The sequence below is a fragment of the Arachis ipaensis genome, chromosome B6 (genome assembly GCF_059453495.1).
Source record: "Arachis ipaensis isolate K30076 ecotype BB chromosome B6, ASM5945349v1, whole genome shotgun sequence".
In the NCBI taxonomy this organism is placed as follows: Eukaryota; Viridiplantae; Streptophyta; class Magnoliopsida; order Fabales; family Fabaceae; genus Arachis; species Arachis ipaensis.
Window position 1 is genome coordinate 122703856 of NC_142441.1, and position 17887 is coordinate 122721742.

General features: G+C 40.9%; 1 non-coding gene across 1 annotated transcript; it reads left to right on the forward strand.

Annotated features, from left to right (window-relative positions):
* The first annotated feature begins 17583 nt into the window (after positions 1–17583).
* On the forward strand, positions 17584–17687 carry LOC148562559 (small nucleolar RNA R71). Its single transcript, XR_015886479.1, has one exon. It is a non-coding gene; the product is annotated as a small nucleolar RNA R71 (small nucleolar RNA).
* The last annotated feature ends 200 nt before the right edge of the window (positions 17688–17887 follow it).

Consider the following 17887-nt stretch of genomic DNA (forward strand, 5'->3'; position numbering starts at 1 on the left):
TACTTCATTTTTGAATTTCTGAGACTTGCTTTCAGTTTTTTCTTCTCCCTTTGCTTCATTTTTCTCTGAAAATTGCTTCCTTCCGTTCGTTTTTTTTTTTTTGCGCTTTAGGGTTTCTCTATTTTCTTCTGCTCGAAAGTTTTCGATTGTTTGCTTCTTCCTTCACGTTTGCTTCTTCTTCCTCGACAGGTTAGTATTTTTCTTTTCTTTTTTATGTCGCCTTCTCGTATGTTTCCACCGTACTGTTGCATGTGGTTTTCCAAGAATCTTGACTTTCTTCGAAAAAGATTGTGTCTTTCTGAAAAAGCTTGCTTTTTTGTGGTGATCCCTACATTCTTTTGCTGCGATGCGTGCTTCCTTAGGGTTTTATCGTTGTTTCTGTTTCTTTTATTTTTGCATGTCTTTGTCTCTGGGTTTACTATTTTGTTTGATCTTGTTGGTAGAGAAAGATATTGGCTTGCTGGTAGAGAAGGTTTGTAGCTTTTGATGATTTTTGCGTGTCCTGCTTGATGATGACGGCTTTCTTGCTATTTTGTGTGGAGTGTCATTGTCAGGAAAGGATTTTTGTTTTCTTGTTGAGGAATGTTAGGGATAGGCTATCGATTTCTTTCTTTCCAGGTTCTTGCCTTGTTACTGCCTCCAAAGGGTGCCCCTAGACTTTAGTGTGAATCCTGGGGTTTCCCTTTTAATGTCATTTCTGACTTTTGACGTTCATATGTTATTGTCTGAATTGTCTCTATATCTGTCTGAGTTGTCTGGTAGTAACCCATTTCCTTTTTTTTACTGTAGGAATAGTTGGCCTATGTCTTCTCGCAAAAATATTGTTGAGATGTCTACTAAGATCCCGGATGGCATGTCTGACTGGCTGGACTCCATTGTGTTGATGTGTGTTACCGTTGCTGACTCTGAGTATTGTGTTCGACTTAGGAGGCACCACAGGATTTGTAGTGATAGGGATTAAGAGAAGAACTATGAGTTAGTGTCGCCTGACCCTGAGGAGAGGGTTAGCTTTCCCTCTTTGATTCAAGGAGAACGTCCTTTTTTCTACGCTTACGACTACTTTTTTAGTCAATTGAATATTATCATTCCTTTTACCCCTTTTGAGACCGAGTTGATGTGGTCTTGCAACGTAGCTCCTTCTCAGCTCCATCCGAATTCATGGGGTTTCATAAAGATCTTCCAATTGTTGTGCCAAGAACTGGATTTTCGACCTACCCAAACTCTCTTCCTTTACCTTTTTGTGTTGACGAAGCCTAGGGTAACGAAGAAGATAGCCTCCTGGGTTTCTTTCTGAGCTACTCAAGGAAAGAAAGTTTTCTCTATGTATGACGAGTCCTTTAGGGACTTTAAAAATTACTATTTCAAGGTTCGAGCTGTTGAGGGAGTTCGGCCCTTCTTTTTGGATGAGAATGATGAGCCTACCTTTCCTCTTTGCTGGCAGAAGAATGTAGTTGTAGCTAGGTACTCCTGGGAAAGTCTGGATGAGGTTGAGCAGGCCTTTGTGAATGTGTTGGAGGAAAATTGGGGAGAGCCTCCCCATCTCAACACAAAAAAAAGTTTCTAGAGGATCCTTCCCTTCTTAAGGCTGAATTGGGTAGTTGTTGACGTCCTTTTAGCTTTTTTGTATTTCTTTGCCAATCTATACCTTTCTTATTGACGATTTAATTTTGCCGTTTTTCATTTTTCAGAAATGGTGAAGTATGCAAATTCCATGAAGGCCTATCCTCGGGCTAAGAAGGCGACAGCTGCCTCCAACATCTCAGCCAAGGCTGCTGAGGGAAAGTCTTCCCAGGTTCCTCCAAGGAAACCCACATCGAGTGCTTCTGGGGCGAGGAAGGTTATTCCAACCCCTCAGGTCCGGATTATTTCTTCTGACCCCGTTCGACCTTCTACTGGTGTTGCCGCTTCTCCTACTGCTGGCCCTCCTCCTAAAAAATAAAGGACTATTAAACCTTATGACTTGGATGCCCCAGATTTTGATGCTGTGAGATTTGTTGATATTCAAATTACCCCCTTTGGTTGACTTCCAATGGATGATGTGTCCATCCTTCACCACTTGAATTTTATCACCAGTAACAGTATTCGGATGGCCCATATGGGAGCAGCTCTATTCCGTACTATTCAGGGCTCCCCGGTTCATGCGACGAAAGCTTTTCTTGAGGATGCCAAGTCAGAATTTGATAGAATCAAGGGCTTGAAGGATGAGCTGGATGCTAGGGTGGCGAAGCTAGAGCTGGATTTGGATAAGGAGAAGTCTCGAGCTGTCAAGGCTGAGGCGGCTGCCAATTTGGCTGAGGAGATGGCGAAGAAACACAAAGAGAGTTATACCCGCACTTATGCCGAGGTGTTGGAGCTAAGGGAGAGGCTTGAATCTGTTCTTGTGAATTATGCTGATTTTCAGGGCCATCTGGTAGATTCCATGACAGGTGCTTATGAGAATCTAAAGGCACAGGTCCGAGTTCTTGCTCCTGAACTCGACCTGACTCTCTTTAGTTTGGATAATGTGGTGAAAGATGGTAAAATAGTGCCCGCTCCGGATGATGAAGATGATGAGCCCCCTTCTCCTGCTCCACCAGCCAAAGCTTCTACAGCCACAACTTCTTCAAATCCTTCCGCTGAGGTCGGCCATTCTCAACCTGATCCGGATTGTGAAGTTCTTAATCGGGAGGATGGGACTGTGGACGCTACTGTGAATATCCTTCCTCCTCCTTCGACTACTGATGCTACTACTGGGGACGCTTTGCACCCCTTATGATTTCTTTGTTTTATTTCTTCAGCCCAGTTTGTGGGTTTTTTTAACTTTGGCTATTGTAATTTTTTGGGTGCAGTGGACTTGACTTTCGGTTACCTCGGTGCAACTTTACTTTGGAACAAAACACTTTTGAAATTTTGAGGTTGCCGCCTAAGTAGTCTTTTTTACTCTTTAAATGTTTCTGTTTTGATGGATATGTTTTGTCTGATATGCCTTTTGCAGCCTTTGTGGAGTTTGATAGTGTCTTTCTATTCTGACCTCTTCTTATTAGCTCCTGTTTTGTCCGCTTGGTTATTCGAAGTGATATTTGGGGCTAGGAACCTTTTTTAGTTTAGCTTGAACAATTTTAATAGCCTTGCTATGGAGTCGTGGCTTTTTGGGCAAAGCTATGTCCCTTTTAGCGCATGCTTTTCGTTGGTCCAACTTCTCTTTATCGGTCCGAGCTATAGCTTTGGTCCGACTTCTCTTCTTGGTCCGAGCTATAGCTTTGTTGGTCCGACTTCTCTTGTTGTTTTATAACTTTTTGGTCCGACTTCTTCATTGTCATTCCTTCTCGAGTTATTTTTAGTCGTCCATTTTTACTAAGACCTCGTCAAGCCACTTTTTATGGATTACTTTTTATAACTTTTTGCGTTGGTTGGTTTGGTCCGACTTCTTCTTTGTCGGTCCTTCTTAAGTTTTTTTTAGTAGTCCATTTTTAGTAAGACCTCGTCAGGCTACTTTTTATGGATTACTTTTTATAATTTCTTGCATTAATATGTTTTTGTTGCTTTCACCTTGCTGACTTTTTTGCAATCGGGCAATAAATTTGGTTTTCATTCTGCCGATCTTGTCGTGATCGGCCGATGAATTTGGCTTTCATCTTGCCGACCTTGTCGTAATCGAACGATGAATTCTTGTACTCAGATTAATGCGTCTTGGTAGGTAACCTTTTTATGAAATCTGAAAAACTTTATTCAAGTAGGAGATATAAAATAGACAAGAATATATACATCTAAGTGGTCACCCTTCTAAGACGGGCAATTTGTAGATCTTGGCTTGGCGCCTCGTTAAAAAACCTTTTCAGGAAAAAGAGTGCGCCTTGACCTAAGATCTTTATCACTTTCTAACTATAGTACCTTTTTAGGTTACAGGCATGCCATGACCTTGGTAGCTCTCGTCCTTCAAGATCGGACACCTTGTAGTAGCCTTTTCCCAGTACCTCTACCACTCGATAAGGTCATTTCCAGTTTGCTGCTAGCTTCCCTTCTCCTGATCGTCCTGCTCTGATGTCATTTCGGATTAGGATGAGATTGTTGCAGGTAAAGCTTCGCTGGATTACCCTCTGATTATACCTTGAAGTCATTCGATGTTTTAGTGCTTCCTCTCTAATCCGAGCTCTTTCTCGGACCTCGGGTAGTAGATCGAGCTCTTCCCTTTGATTTTGGGAGTTGGCTTCTTCATGGTACAGGATTATTCTGGGGGATCCTTCCTCTATCTCCACTGGGATCATTGCCTTCATTCCGTAGGCAAGTCAAAAGGGTGATTCTCCTGTGGTGGAGTGCGGAGTTGTCCGATATGCCCATAGGACTTGTGGAAGTTCTTCTGCCCAAGCTCCCTTTGCGTCCTGTAGTCTCTGTTTTATCCTAGCTAGTATGACTTTGTTGGCGGCTTCTGCCTGTCCATTAGCTTGTGGGTGTTCTACAGACGTGAATTGGTGCTTTATTTTCAAGTCGTCTACCAAGTTCCTAAAGCCCGTATCAGTAAATTGAGTGCCATTATCTGTGATGATGGAGTAACGGACTCCAAATCTTGTAATAATATTCCTGTATAGAAATTTTTTACTTCTTTGAGTAGAGGCATTGGCTAGGGGCTCTGCCTCAATCTATTTTGTGAAATAGTCCACCCCTACAATAAGGAATTTGACTTGTCCCGATCCTAAGGGAAAGGGTCCGAGGAGGTCTAGCCCCAATTTTGCAAACGGCAGGGTGACATTACACTGATGAGGTCTTCTGGTGGGGCGACGTGGAAATTAGCATACTTCTGACATGGTGGGCATGTTTTAATGAATTATGTCGCTTCTTTTTGTAAGGTTGGCCAGAAGAATCCAGCTCTTAGTACTTTTTGGAATGAGCTCGTGCCCCCAAGTGGTTGCCACACATGCCACTGTGTACTTCTTCCAGGACTTCCCTTGTGTTGGAGGTTGGTACGCATTTTAGGAGGGGTGTTGAGATCCCTCTTCTATATAAGATGTTGCCTACTATAGTGTAGTGATGTGCTTCTTTTATCAACCTCTTTGCCTCCTTCTTATCTGTAGGGAGTGCCTCTGTCTTGAGGTAGTTAATTATGGGGGCCTTCCACCCCTGATCCCGACCTGATATGGTTAGGACTTTTCTTCCTCTAAGATTGATGGGTTTTGTAATGTTTCCTGGATGAGGCTTCTATTATTGCCCCCTGGTTTGGTGTTGGCTAGTTTTGAGAGTGCATCAGCTCGAGCATTCTGTTCCCGAGGTATATGTTGGATCTCATATTTCCCGAGTTGTCCAAGCTATTCTTTGGTTTTGTCCAGATATCTTTTCATGGTGGGATCCTTGGCCTGGTAATTCCCTTCTATTTGCGAGGTAAATATTTGTGAATCACTGAAGATGGTTAGCTTTTGGACTCCAACCTCCTTAGCCAGCCTCAAACCAGCCAGTAATGCTTCATACTCAGCTTGATTATTTGAAGCAGATAAGTCGAATTTTCATGAGAGTTCGACTTGGGTTCCCTGATCACTTTCTATTATCACGCCTGTGCCACTCCGAATTTTGTTCAAAGAGCCATCCACGTAGAATTTCTATTTTGTGGGATTTCCCAGGGTATCTGTGTACTCAGCAACGAAGTCGGCCAAATATTGTAACTTGATGGCTGTCTGAGTTTCATATAGAAGATCAAATTCAGACAACTCGACTGTCCGCTGTAGGATTCTTTCCGCTAAGTCTGTCTTCTGTAGAATACTTTTTATGGGCTGGTTAGTCCGAACCTTGATAGTGTGCACTTGAAAGTACAGGCGAAGTCGGCGAGAAGTGAGGATGAGTGCGTAGGTGAACTTTTCTATCCTTTGATAGTTCAATTTGGCCCCTTGTAAGGCTTTGCTGATGAAGTAGATGGGTTGTTGCCCATTTTCGTCTTCTTTGACTAGTACTGAAGCAACTACCCGATTTCCCACTGCGAGGTATAATATGAGGACTTCTCTTTCCCGTGGTCGGGTAAGAATGGGTGGTTGCCCCAAGAATTTTTTGAAATCTTGGAAGGCTTATTCACACTCTGTTGTCCATTTAAACCTTTTTCCTTTCCTTAATGTAGTGTAAAAGGGGAGAGATCTGATGGCTGACCCGGCTAGGAACCTAGACAAGGCTGCAAATCTTCCGTTGAGTTGTTGTACTTCTTTAACACAGGTCAGAATTTTCATGTTGAGTATCGCCTGACATTTATCTGGGTTCACCTCAATTCCTCTTTGTGTGAGCATAAAGCCCAAAAATTTTCCAGCTTCTACCGCAATGGTGCATTTTGCGGGATTAAGTCGCATACCATGCTTTCTGATGGTGTCGAACACTTTGGTGAGGTTGGGCAGCAAAGATTCCTCACTTTGTATTTTTACCAGCATATCATCCACGTAAACCTCCATTAGTTTCCCAATGTGGTCTGCAAAGACTTTGTTCATCAATCTTTGGTAGGTGGCTCCTGCGTTCTTGAGCCCAAACGGCATGACGATATAGTAGTAATTTACTTTTGGGGTTAGGAATGAGGTCTTTTCTTGGTCGGGTGGGTACATTGGGATTTGATTGTATCCTGAATAAGCATCCATGAAGGAGAGGTACTTGTATCCAGAAGATGCATCCACCAGAGTATCTATACTTGGGAGTAGGTAGGTGGTGCACGAAATTACAATCACACTTTTGCAACTCCGCACAACTAACCAGCAAGTGCACTGGGTCATCCAAGTAATACCTTACGTGAGTAAGGGTCGATCCCACGGAGATTGTCAGCTTGAAGCAAGCTATAGTTATCTTGTAACTCTTAGTCAGGATATCAGTAATTCTCAGATTTAATTGTAAAAAGTAAAAGAACATTAAATAAATACTTGTTATGCAGTAATGAAGAACAGGTTGAGGCTTTGGAGATGCTTTGTCTTCTGAATCTCTGCTTTCCTACTGTCTTCCTCTTCATGCACACAAGACTCCTTCCATGGCAAGCTTTATGTTGGGCATCACCGTTGTCAATGGCTACATCCCATCCTCTCAGTGAAAATGTTCCAAATGCGCTGTCACCGCACGGCTAATCATCTGTCGGTTCTCGATCATGTCGGAATAGGATCTATTGATCCTTTTGCGTCTGTCACTGTGCCCAACACTCGCGAGTTTGAAGCTCGTCACAGTCATCTCTTCCCAGATCCTACTCAGAATACCACATACAAGGTTTAGACGTTCTGGATCTCAGGAATGACCGCCAATGATTCTAGCTTATACCATGAAGACTCTGATTTGAATCATGAGGCTAAGAGATATGCATTCAATCTAAGGTAGAACAGAGGTGGTTGTCAGGCACGCGTTCATAGGTGAGAATGATGATGAGTGTCACGGATCATCACATTTATCAAGTTGAAGTGCGAATGAATATCTTAGAATGGAAGCAAGCGTGATAGAATGGAAAACAGTAGTAATTGTATTAATTCATGAAGAACAGCAGAGCTCCTCACCCCCAACAATGGGGTTTAGAGACTCATGCCGTAGAGAACACAACAAAAAACGTGTAAAGTGTCATTAGGTACAATATGAATCACTGAAGGTAGTATTTATAGTAAACTAGTGACCTAAGGTTACAGAAAATGACTAAGCTAGGGTGTTTATTGTAAAATTCCACTTCCGGGGCCCACTTGGTGTGTGCTTGAGCTGAACATTGAAGCTTTCATGTGTAGAGACATTTCTTGGAGTTAAACGCCAGCTTTTATGCCAGTTTGGGCGTTTAACTCCAGCTTTTGTGCCAGTTCTGGAGTTAAACGCCAGAATTCTTGAGCTGACTTGGAATGCCTGTTTGGGCCATCAAATCTCGGGCAAAGTATAGACTATTATATATTGCTGGAAAGCCCAGGATGTCTACTTTCTAACGTAATTGAGAGCACGCCAATTGGGCTTCTGTAGCTCTAAAAAAATCCACTTTGAGTGCAGGGAGGTCAGATCCAACAGCATCTGCAGTCCTTTTTCAGCCTCTGAATCAGATTTTTTGCTCAGGTCCCTCAATTTCAGCCAGAAAATACCTGAAATCACAGAAAAATACACAAACTCATAGTAAAGCCCAGAAAAGTTATTTTTATTTAAAAACTAATAAAAACATAATAAAAACTAACTAAAATGTACTAAAAACATACCAAAAACAATGCCAAAAAGCGTATAAATTATCCGCTCATCACAACACCAAACTTAAATCGTTGCTTGTCCCCAAGCAACTAAAAATCAAATAGGATAAAAAGAAGAGAATATACAATGAATTCCGAAAACATATATGAAGATCAGTATTAATTAGATGAGCGGGGCTTTTAGCTTTTTGCCTCTGAACAGTTTTGGCATCTCACTTTATCCTTTGAAGTTCAGAATGATTGGCTTCTATAGGAACTCAGAATCCAGATAGTGTTATTGATTCTCCTAGTTAAGTATGTTGATTCTTGAACACAGTTACTTTATGAGTCTTGGCCGTGACCCTAACCACTTTGTTTTCCAGTATTACCACCGGATACATAAATGCCACAGACACATAACTGGGTGAACCTTTTCAGATTTTGACTCAGCTTTGCTAAAGTCCCCAGTTAGAGGTGTCCAGAGCTCTTAAGCACACTCTTTTTTTGCTTTTGACCACGACTTTAACCGCTCAGTCTCAAGTTTTCACTTGACACCTTCACGCCACAAGCACATGGTTAGGGACAGCTTGGTTTAGCCGCTTAGGCCAGGATTTTATTCCTTTAGGCCCTCCTATCCACTGATGCTCAAAGCCTTGGATCCTTTTTATCACCCTTGCCTTTTTGTTTAAAGGAGTATTGGCTTTTTCTGCTTGCTTTTCTCTTTTTTTTTCCGCAAGCTTTCTATTCACTGCTTTTTCTTGCTTCAAGAATCAATTTTATGATTTTTCAGATCATCAAATAACATGTCTCCTTTTTCTTTCATTCTTTCAAGAGCCAAAAATTTTAACATTCATAAACAATCAAATTCAAAAATATGCATGATGCGCATAAACTTGTTATGCTACGATTTAGGAAATTGCACGATCGGCAAAATTCCTTCCGGCAAGTGCACCGGTTATCGTCAAGTAAAAACTCACAATAGAGTGAGGTCGAATCCCACAAGGATTGGTTGAGTGAGCAATTCAGATTAGAAGTGTGTTCTAGTTGAGCGGAATCAAGATTTAGATGAGAATTGCGGAATGTAAAATTGGCGGGAAAAGTAAATGACAAGAAATTGAAATGGCGGAATCTTAAATTGCATGAATTAAAGAGCAGAATGTAAATTGCTGAAATTAAAAGGGAATGGGGGTGATTGCAAGAATTGAGTTGCAGAATGTAAAGAGAAATTGGAAATCAGAAATGGGGAATTCATTGGGTGTTAGGAGATATTGAGATCTCCGAATCAAAACATGTATATCTCTTCCTCAACCAATGCGTTCATTAAATTTTGCTTGGCAATCTTATATGATTGGATCCCAATCCCTTGGCTCACCAATTCTCTCTAAAAACAAACAAATTCCCAATCCCTTGGTTTAAATGTTCATAAGAAGAGATGATGCTCGATCACTGATTATACCACACAGTTTCATGAACCACAATTTGGTAGGATTACATGTCACAATATCCATCCAAACCCCAATCCAATTCACTGTGAGAAAGCTTCTCTAGCATGAATCCTCCATTCCTTTCCCAAGGTTCCGAAGGATTCCAATTATGGGTAGTTTCTTTCCCAAGACAACTACCCAATGGAATTAGAACGAGAAGCTTTCTAACAAAATTCAAGAGAAAAGATTGAAGAAGAAGATAAACTATTATTGATTCATTGAATTACAATAGAGCTCCCTAACCCAATGAAAGGGGTTTAGTGAGTCATAGCTCTGAATTCAACTACAAAGATATGAAAACTAGCTAAAAAAGTAAAGGTAAAAGTCCTTTCTAACTTAAATTTTATCCTATTTATACACTTTCTATATTGAGCTTCTGTTGTGTTTCTTGGGCTTTGAGGCCTCTCCCTGCTTTCCTTTTGCCTTGGGTTTATGATCCATAATCTTGATGAGGCTGCTGATCCAAATTCTGTAACATTCATTGAGCCAACTTAGTGATAATCAAATAATGGCACATGACTCAATAAATTGAAATTTCAGACTCATCAATCCTTCAGGCCCAATCCCATAAACCATGATATTCAATTGGGTTTCATACCAGAATAAGTTTAAGTTAATGTTTGTGCTCAAATACTAACTTAAACCACAATATTTTTGGTCCAGAAACCTTTTCCAAGAGTGGCGTTTAAGTTGCAGTTTAAGCTTAAACTGCAGCTTAAACGCCAGACACTTCCAGTGAGGCCTTTTGTAGAAGCACGTTTAAGCTTCAGTTTAAGGTTAAACTGAAGCTTAAACGTGGAAATGGAAGAAGGCAGCCCTGGAGAGTCATGTAGTCGAACACGTTTAAGCTTCAGTTTAAGGTTAAACTGAAGCTTAAACGTGGATATAGGAAGGGCAGCCCTGGAGGTCGAACACGTTTAACCTCCAGTTTAAGGTTAAACTGGAGGTTAAACGTGGAAATGGAAGGAGGCATCCTGGAGGTCGAACACGTTTAACCTCCAGTTTAAGGTTAAACTGGAGGTTAAACGTGGAAGCTTAGAAGGGTAGCCCTGGAGGTGTCGAACACGTTTAAGCTCCAGTTTGAGGTCAAACTGGAGCTTAAACGTGGAAATGGAGAGAGCAACCCTGGAGGAGAAAACTTGGTCGAACACGTTTAAGCTCCAGTTTGAGGTCAAACTGGAGCTTAAACGTGGAAATGGCTCCCTGGTGCTTTTCCCATTCTGGCGTTTAACCTCCAGTTTAAGGTTAAACTGGAGGTTAAACTTCAATTCCAGCATTTCTTAGCCTTCCTGATTCTGGCGTTTAAGCTCCAGTTTAGGCTTAAACTGGAACTTAAACTCCACATGTGATATTCAAGCTTCCTTTATTGATTTTGTTGCTTCCTTGCTTAGCCTCTTCTTCCCTGAAATCATCCAAACAATTGCATCAAAGTCTTGCAAAATTTCATGAGAAATCTTCCATTCATAGCATTCAAGTAATATAACTAAAACTCATGGAATTTGCATTAAAATCATACTGTTTGGATGGTTCATTGCTTTGTTCTTCATTTAACCATTTTTGGTTACTTTAAGCTCAAGAAAATGCATAAAACAACTAAAACTAACAGAAAAATGCTAGTGAAACTAGCCTAAGATGCCTTGGCATCACAACACCAAACTTAATACTTGCTTGTCCCTAAGCAAGTCCTGAGTTATTTGAGAAGAAAGTATGAAACAGAAAGCAATTACATTGGCTATATTAGCAAGCATTTGAAGTTCATCAGAAGGGTTTTATGCAGAAAGTTGCAGCATCACTTTTTCATACTTATCAGGTAAGATTATCACTTTTTCATTGCATCCATCAAACACTGCTATGGCCTCTTGTTATTCTTATGTCTTTGGCACTTTTCTCTTCTTTGTTTTTCTTTTCTTTTACTTAGAGCTACTTTGCTCCTTGTTTGCTTAGTGTCATGTGTTGCACAAGCCTTTGGCATTTTCTTTTTCTTATCAGTGCACTACACATATCCACTTTAGGCATTTTAGTTCACATTTCTTCTTGAGACATTGGTGCCCAGCACCTCTTTGTGTGACTAAATGTTTTGTATTTAGGTTGCTCTTGATAATGGACTTTTGGTTGATAATCCCGGGTTAGTTAACCCAAGTTACCAAGTGTTGAAACACTCCTCAGAACCTATTCATCCAAGCATATCCTTAATACATGAACACCACAGGCATTTGTCTCAGAAGTTCAAACCATTGGTGCCTAGCTTATTTTCTCAATTTTTTTCTTTTTGGTTGCCCTTTTTCAGTGGCTTTTTCTTCTTCCTTTTCTTTCTTTTTCATGGCCAAAGACATTTATTCATCAAGATCCATAGACAGTTTTCAATTTCTACATAAAAATGATAATTCTACACTCTATTTCCAGTGATCTGACTAAACAATCAAGCATGCATACCACCACTTAATTCTACTTGATTTGTCACTAATTGAGCCAAGTTACTTTTGTTCAAACTTTTCTTTTATTTTCGGAAACAGAACAAGCATGGCAAGCATTTGTTTAAGAAGGTGGAGTTATATCCAAACATCTAGGCATTCACTTTATTCAAAGCAATAAACAGACAAATATACTAAAAACTTCACATTCCAGAAAGATTCAACATTTACAGTTTAAACCAGAACAAGCATGCTTTTGTTTGCCCTTTTTAAAGAATTATCAAGGAACAATACCACCTTGTGAAATTCCTTTTTCTCTTTGTTGCCAGGAAACAATTTGATTTTCCCTTCTTCTCCTAAATGTTGCTTCATGCTTTAAAATCCTTGTTTCCTTTCCTGCAAAGAGTGATGAAGTTGCTTGCTTCTCAAGCACTTGAGTGGTTAGCTCAACTATGTGTGGGTAAGTATCTGAGTCTTAAGTTGGTGTGTGAACACCAAACTTAGTCTCCCACTTACTTCTCTGTGCTTTGAATCCTTGAGTTCTCTTTGGAATGAAGTTGCTGCTAAGGGTTTTAAGCATTTCTGTGACTGCTTAGAATGGTTGTCCCTCTCATATAATTCAAAGGTTGTTGTGTTCAGTTGATCTTTATGGTGGAACACCAAACTTAGAGTCACACATTCCCCTTTGAATTATTGATCCACGAATTCATTGTTTGGTGTGAAACACCAAACTTAATTCTTTGCAATGCACAGAAACTACTTCACCCTTTTTATTGAAACAAATAAAAGAAACAGCAAAAGGGTATTACCTCAGGTTGGGTTGCCTCCCAACAAGCGCTTCTTTAACGTCATTAGCTTGACGGTCAGCTTCCTCAGTTGAGGTGATATTTAACTTTGTCCTTCTCATCCACATCTCCCAAGTAATGTTTGAGTCTTTGACCGTTCACAATGAAGGTTCGTTGTGACTTTTCTTCCATGATTTCTACTTGTCCATATTTGGAGACCTTGGTGACAAGGAATGGTCCAGACCACCTTGATTTTAGCTTCCCTGGAAATAGCTTCAGCCTAGAATTGTAGAGCAATACTTTTTGTCCTTCTTCAAATTTCCTTGGGGCTATGTTGCTGTCATGCTTCTTCTTTGCTCTTTCTTTGTAAATTTTGGCATTCTCATAAGCTTCCGCTCTGAATTCTTCCAACTCTTGAATTTGCAACATCCTTCTTTCTCCAGCAGCTTTGTTGTCCAAGTTCAAAAGTTTCAAGGCCCAGTATGCCTTGTGCTCCAACTCTAGTGGCAAATGGCAAGCTTTTCCATATACTAGTTGGTAAGGAGACATTCCAATTGGTGTTTTGAAAGCTGTCCTATATGCCCAAAGAGCATCATCTAGCTTAATCGACCAGTCCTTCCTTGAAGTTCCCACAGTCTTTTCCAGGATCCTTTTGAGTTCTCTGTTAGATATTTCGGCTTGCCCACTTGTCTGTGGATGGTATGGTGTGGCTACCTTGTGTTTGACTCCATATTTTAGAAGCAATGCCTCTAATGGTTTGTTGCAGAAGTGGCTTCCTCCATCACTGATGATTGCTCTTGGAACCCCAAAACGGCAAAAAATGTGTTTTCTGAGGAAGTTCATGACTACCTTATTATCATTGGTTGGACTTGCTATTGCTTCAACCCATTTGGAGACATAGTCTACTGCCACAAGAATGTAATTATTTGAGTATGAGGAGGGAAAGGGTCCCATGAAATCTATCCCCCATACATCAAACAATTCAAGTTCCAGAATGAATTGTTGTGGCATTTCATTTCTTCTTGGCAGGTTCCCCGCTTTCTGGCATTCATGGCAGTGCTTCACTAATTCTTTTGCATCTTTGAAGATAGTGGGCCAATAAAAACCACACTGCAACACCTTAGCTGCTGTTCTTTCTCCTGCAAAATGTCCTCCATAAGTGGAGCCATGGCAGTCCCATAAGACTTCCCTTCCTTCTTCCTCGGATATGCATCTTCTGAGTATGCCATCGGAACATTTTTTGAACAAGTATGGTTCGTCCCAGATGAAGTATTTGGCATCATTTACCAATTTCTTCCTTTGATGTTTATTAAATTCCAACGGTAAACTCCCAGTGGCCTTGAAGTTTGCTATGTCTGCAAACCAGGGTGCTTTGTGAATTACCATGAGTTGTTCATCAGGAAAGCACTCATTTATATGTGTGCTTTGTGCGCTTCCTTCTTCACATGGTATTCTTGATAAATGGTCTGCCACCTTGTTCTCTACACCCTTCTTGTCTTTGATTTCAATGTCAAATTCCTGCAACAAAAGAACCCATCTAATAAGTCTTGGTTTGGATTCTTGTTTAGCAAGTAAGTATTTTAAAGCTGAATGATCAGTGAAGACAATGACTTTAGATCCAATGAGATAGGATCTAAATTTGTCAAATGCAAAGACTATTGCCAAGAGTTCTTTTTCAGTGGTTGTGTAATTCCTTTGGTTATCATTCAAGACTTTACTGGCATAATAAATCACATGTACCAAATTGTCTTTCCTTTGTCCTAACACTGCCCCAATAGCAAGGTCTGATGCATCACACATCAGTTCAAAAGGTAAGTTCCAATCAGGTGGGGCAATGATAGGTGCAGAGGAAAGTTTTTGCTTCAAAAGTTCATAGGCTAGCATGCAATTTTTATCAAATACAAAGGGTGTATCAGAGACAAGCAAGTTACTCAAAGGTTTGGCTATTTTAGAAAAGTCTCTAATAAACCTTCTGTAAAAACCAGCGTGTCCCAAAAAACTCCTAACTGCCTTGACATTACTTGGTGGAGGTAATTTTTCAATGAGTTCCACCTTAGCTCTGTCCACCTCAATGCCTCTATTAGAGATTTTGTGGCCAAGGACTATTCCTTCTGTGACCATGAAATGACACTTTTCCCAGTTTAATACTAGGTTAGTCTCTTGGCATCTCTTAAGCACCAAGGCAAGGTGGTGTAGGCAGCTAGGAAAAGAATCTCCAAACACAGAAAAATCGTCCATGAAGACCTCAATAAATTTTTCAATCATGTCCGAAAAGATGGACAGCATGCATCTTTGGAAAGTGGCAGGTGCATTGCACAATCCAAAGGGCATGCGTCTATAAGCAAAAACTCCATATGGACAAACAAATGATGTTTTCTCTTGATCTTTAGGATCAACTACTATTTGGTTGTAGCCTGAATATCCATCTAAAAAACAATAGTAAGCATGTCCGGCAAGCCTTTCAAGCATCTGATCCATGAATGGGAGTGGGAAATGATCCTTTCTGGTGGCTTCATTGAGCTTCCTGTAGTCTATGCACATCCTCCACCCAGTGACGGTTCTTGTGGGTATGAGTTCGTTCTTCTCATTTGGCACCACAGTTATGCCACCTTTCTTGGGAACTACATGGATGGGACTAACCCATGGGCTATCAGAAATGGGGTAGATTACCCCTGCCTGCCATAACTTCATGACTTCCTTTTGTACCACTTCTTTCATGACAGGATTCAATCTTCTCTGAGCTTGAATGGAGGGTCTAGCATCCTCTTCTAACAAGATTTTATGCATGCATATGGATGAACTTATCCCCTTCAAATCGGCTAGGGTCCATCCAATGGCATCTTGATGAGTTTGTAGCACCTTGATCAATTCTTCTTCCTGTTCTTGGCTCAGGGCAGAGCTAATGATAACAGGGTGACTCTCATCACTACCCAAGTATGCATACTTGAGATTAGGGGGCAATGCTTTGAGCTCAGGTTTTGGTGCTTCCTTCTCTTCTTTCACTCTCTCTGGCATGCTTGGCATGGTTGTTTCAGCAGCCTTGATGTCACTAACTTCAATATCCTTGGTGAACTCCTCCTCTGCCACTTCCTTTATTGTTTCCTCGAAAGTTTCTTGTACTGCAATGTCCACTACATCAATCCTCATGCATTCCCTTAGTGATTCTGATGGATAGCTCATTGCCTTGAATACGTTAAACACCAATTTCTCATCATGTAGTCTAAGAGTGAGTTCACCCTTTTGTACATCTATGATGGCTCCAGCAGTAGCCAGGAAGGGTCTTCCCAGAATTATTGAAGCTTTGGCTTCTTCCTCCATATCTAACACCACAAAATCAGCAGGAAATATAAAATCTCCCACTTTCACCAACAAATCCTCAACTATCCCATGAGGGAATTTAAAAGTTCGATCTGCCAATTGGAGGGCCATTCTTGTTGGTTTGGCTTCCTCAATCTTCATTCTTCTCATCATTGTTAGAGACATCAAATTGATGCTGGCCCCTAAGTCACACAAGGCCTTCTCCACCATGACTTCTCCTATGATGCAGGGGATTTGGAAACTGCCTGGGTCCTTCAATTTCTGAGGCAATTTGTGCTGAATGATGGCACTGCATTCTTCAGTTAACAACACAGTTTCCTCATTTCTCCAGCTTCTCTTCTTGGTCATTAATTCTTTTAAGAATTTTGCATAGAGTGGCATTTGCTCTATTGCCTCAGCAAACGGAATGTTGATTTGGAGCTTCTTGAAAATCTCCAAGAACCTGGAGAATTGACCATCTTTTTCACTTTTCATCAAACGTTGAGGATATGGTGCTTTAGGTGTATAAGGCTTCAGGACCTCTTTTTCTTTTGTTGCGGACGGTGTAAAAGATTGTCCTTGTTCCTTGTCTCTCACATGTTTCCTTGCTTCATCCTCTGTGGTTTCCTTTGAGATCTCCTTTAGATTCTTTCCACTTCTGAGGGTTATGGCCTTACATTCTTCCCTTGCAATAGCCTTGGCAGCATGAGAAACGCTCGTCCCAGGGGTTTGCTTAGACAAATACAAAATTTGATTTTCTAGCTTCTGGATGGCAGCTCCTTGGTTTTGCAGGTTAGACTTTACTTCTTCCTTAAAAGCTTTCAATTCGGTTATGTCTTGACTCATGGTTGTAAGCATTCCTTCTATCCGGTTTAATTGATCTTGAAATTGTTGGTTTGGATCAGGTTGGGTAGGTTGATTATTTTGGCCATGATATGATGGTTGGGAGTAAGTGTTTTGTGTGGCTTGGTATGATCTTTGGTTGGAGTTTTGGTATGTGGAATTGTTATGTTGGTTGTGGTTGTAAGGTTTGTGGTTTTGTGGTTGGGTTTGTTGGTTCCCCCACCCAAAGTTTGGGTGATTTTTCCATCCTGGGTTGTAAGTGTTGGAATGTGGATCATATGATTGCCTTTGTTGGTTTCCCACATAGTTGGCCTCTTCCCAATCACCTCCTTCAATGCTTACTTCCTCTTGATCTTGTGTGTGTATTGCAGCCACTTGCTTTGTTTCTAATTGCCTGGTAAGCTCTGCTAGTTGCTTGGCAAACACTTTGTTTTGGGATAGAATTGTATCAACATGGTTTAGCTTCATGACTCCCTTAGTGTTGTGCCTCTCTGATGCATAGTAGTACTCATTCTCAGCCACTGTCTCAATCACTTCAATGGCTTCTTCCACAGTCTTTTTCCTGTTTAATGAACCTCCCGATGAATGGTCTACCGCCTTCCTTGATTCATAAGAAAGTCCATCATAGAAAATATGCAATTGCACCCAGTCATGGAACATGTCTGGTGGGCATTTCCTTGTCAAATCCTTGAATCTCTCCTATGCCTCGTAGAGAGTTTCACCATCTTGTTGTCTAAAAGTTTGAACCTCAGATCGAAGCCTATTGACCTTTTGTGGGGGGTAGAAACGTGCCAGAAACTTGCTTTCCACCTCATCCCATGTTGTTAGACTCCCCCTTGGGAATGATTCCAGCCACTTAGCTGCTTTGTCCCTAAGTGAAAATGGGAACAAAAGCAGTTTATAGGCATCTTCCTGGACTCCATTGGACTTCACAGTGTCACAAATTCTCAGGAATTTTGTGA